Raw genomic sequence first — 3,747 nt, forward strand, 5'->3', positions numbered from 1 at the left:
GTCTTTATATAAAGCAATTTGTGAACAGAGTTTCAAAATATAAATTTCAATAAAATTTTTCGGTTTATAAAAAAAATATATTTAGATTTGAAAATGTTGAATTAAGAAATTGCTATACATAATTGTTAATCTATTATTTTTAATTCTTTAACTTTTATAAATAGTGCAAAAAAATTTTTTCTGTACATATACAAAGTTTTACCCAGCTTAGAAATTACGTATATTTACATTTACATTTTTTTAAATTTATTTTAATTATTTATAATACGTTTTTTCCATATTATATAGTATCTTAATTTAATATTTTAATTTTCAAATTAACATTAAAAAATTTAAATTCAATTATAATTTTCATTTTTTTAACCGAATAAAATTCCTATTACAGGGGATTCAATTATTTCTCTAATCTCAAATAGAGTAAATCAAATTTTTTTCATAAGATTATCCTATAATTTAGAAAAATCTTTATCGACGACGCAATCAAGTATCTCACGTAGAAAGTTTTTATCCTAAATATGACGACCTTCGATTTTTAATTAAGCGGGTGTAAGTGTTAATCGGGGTAAAAGCGCAATTCAGAAGATACGCTCGACTGGAGTGATATTCCAACCTATGTATTTTTAAAAGATTGGTGACGGTAGTGGTGTGTACCGGCGGCACTAAACCGAAGATACGAGCCATTTCTTTGCTCTTTTTTCGTCTGCTTTAAAAATTTCTGTCGGGTCAGATGTCCCGTATATCCGAGAGAGATGGCTAACGCAGCTAGATTAGAGCAGTGGTTGTTTTATTTTCCATGAATCCATTTTAAATAATTTTTTTGTTGTAATCTTAATTTAAAATTTAAAACCTAACCTAATTTGAAATTTAAACAATGTAATATTCATCAAATGCGTACAGTCTTTAAAATATCAATAACATACAAATTTGGGAGAAGGAGATTTATAAATAATATTAAAAACTTTATAAACTTTACGCCCTTCGTCTCTCATTTGCGTGTATGAACACTTTTATGAACTCTCAACGAGTCATAGACTATAGATTATTATAGAATCTGTATATTTTAGGTTATAATTTTTTTAGTGCGTTTCCTTTCGTCATTTTCGACTATCGAATTTCTTTAGAAAAATTTCTGTAAAAGAAACTCTCCTAGAAAAACTAGTTCTTCTCAGTTATTGATTAGGAAAAGTTTCGCTATTCGACGTCGACGTTTCTCAACACTCTGTTCCATACGTTGGTTTTTGCGCGCTGGAATAGAGAAAGAATAACCGAGAGAGAACAGAGCAACGTAAAGGCATCAAAGATTTAAGCTCCACATCTCTTTACCCCGTCATTCGTACTTGTGTAGAGTGTCTCTTGCCTACCCTTCTCCTCTCACATCCCTGTCTCGACTTTACCGAACGAGTGAACTATTTATCAGCAGTCTGAAACAAGTTACTGCGAATGTGTATTTCGAAGGAGTAGTAGGGACGCGTTTGGATATCACGTTTTCCTATAAATGTTTAAAAAAATATCGAACGAGCTACCGAGCTGTCGAAGAAAAACATAAAATGTCTGGATGTGATCTTTAAAGTTTTTTTAAAAAATCAATTTCCTTTTTTTTTATATTTTTCTTTAACTTTTCGAGACTCTATAGAAGATTTGTTCAAATTTATAAAATTAACTAAGTTACGTGTAAATGTTTTAAAAAGACAAGTATTGTTATATTTTTATGTTTTTATTCGAAAAATCAATTAATTACATTTCTAGTTCTTATTTATATTATAAACAATAAACGTGTCAAATGTAGCTGAATCTTATCGAATTCGAAAAAAAAAAAAAAAGAAGTGTATCAAGATAGCAATTTTCATCGAACATTTTTTCGATTGTACATGATCTGCGAGGAAACTATGACTACGGGAATCTGCGATTGATCAGTCTAGATCTGGCAACAAACGATAAATCGTGCAACGTCGTGACTATGCACGGAAAGAAATAGGGAGAGTAGCTAACCATCCTTAAGAATTGCTCTACTTCTCCCTTAAGCTAATATCGTTCCGCAAATGGAGACTACTTACGGCCACTGATCCGTTTAAGTAATGCAATTTTATGCCTAGCTAAGGTACCGATAAACTGGGATAAAAATAACGATCGATCGATCGGTAATATCGTTGCTATTATCTCGTCGCGGATAAATCTTTTGCCATGCAATTTGTATGAGCGTGTGTACACCTAACTTTTTGTGCACGAGGCGCGTGTTAACGTAATAGAATTTTCTCACTTACCTCCATCGATGTAATTTACGCAGCCGCAATATCGATAATTTTCTTCGTGATCCTGGAGGCAGATGCCCGTATTTTCTAACCGGGCGGAAGATAAATAAATAAAAATCATTACTCAAGATCGTGGACATCGCGTGACCGCATTTCGTGGCGCGACTCCTTTTTCTTGCGGAAGAATAAGAGTAAAGAAGAAAGGAAAACGCTATGAATCAATTCGACGATTTTATTTTATTTTATTTTTTTTATTATTTGCTAATTTTTCTTATTATTTGTATCTTGTTTTACTCGAATATATATATTTTTGCCGCATTGTAATATCGATTATGGTGAGTCAATTAAATAATAAGGAATTGTTTCTTTCAATAGATCTATTTTTTTTTGCGCTAAAGAGGAAAAGGAAGAAAATGGTAGAAGACACGATATATCGATAGATTAGGAAGGGTACATTCGAAATGCGGCACGAAGGATGCGTATAAATATCTTCTACTCCCTCGACTCGCATCTTTAGGGTGAAAATATGCCCGGTTGTCTCTTCGCATCGCCTCGCTCCGTTTTGTTGCGATATCACGCGATGGAATAGGATATAAAAGGGAAAGGATATAAGCATACGGGACGAACTTACATTTATGCCATCGGATAACGACAGTTTCTCAGAATTTATTATAGAGGATAATTTTCCATTATGTAATATTCGTTTTCTTTAAATTATAATTTCAGGAAAAAAGAATTTTTGTGGAAAGAAAAAATTCGATAAAAGTATTAAATTTGTTAAATTTTTAGGAGCGAAAATTATCTAATTTTTTAATTTTCTTATTATATTTAGCAAAATTATTTTAAACGATGCTGTTCATATAACGTGAAATATAAATGAAAATTAGTAAATTTCTTTTTTTTACAACGCATAAACCGTTTCTTAGTTTCAGTCTCTTGCTTTATAAGTCATTAGGAGATAGATGAAAGTATATCAATCACTAAAAGATGATAATCGTAATGCATTTAAGACTTATAGATTTCTATATGATTTTTCATGCAATATATCTTAATTTTACTTAAAATGACTTAATTTTTGCAAAGGATCAATTAAAATCGCACATGTATTTCAATCAAATAAATCAATTTTTCTCGAAAAATGCGTTGATCAAGCACCACAGGATATTTCTCAATATTTCTTTCGATGGAATCAACGACGAAGGGCATGGTGAAATTTCCGGGCTGCCTTTTTCCCAGAGCGATCGCAATTTAGTCGACAGGAGCGTACATAACACGTACTCTTGGGGGGTCCAAATATCGATTTCCTTTTTTCCCCGTTTCCTCGGCCTTCTTTGGACCTCCGATAAAGCAATGGCGAGCAATGGAAATCTTTTTCCTCTGCCATTTGTTATTTTCTTCTTGCTTTTCTTAAAAATCTTATCGAACAATTTGACAAAATATTTGACGAAAAAAAAAAAAAAAAAAATCTTTGTTCTCTATGTTTGAAATATCCTTGATT

Source organism: Apis dorsata, unplaced genomic scaffold (assembly GCF_000469605.1).
Source record: "Apis dorsata unplaced genomic scaffold, Apis dorsata 1.3 scaffold_347, whole genome shotgun sequence".
Taxonomy (NCBI): Eukaryota; Metazoa; Arthropoda; class Insecta; order Hymenoptera; family Apidae; genus Apis; species Apis dorsata.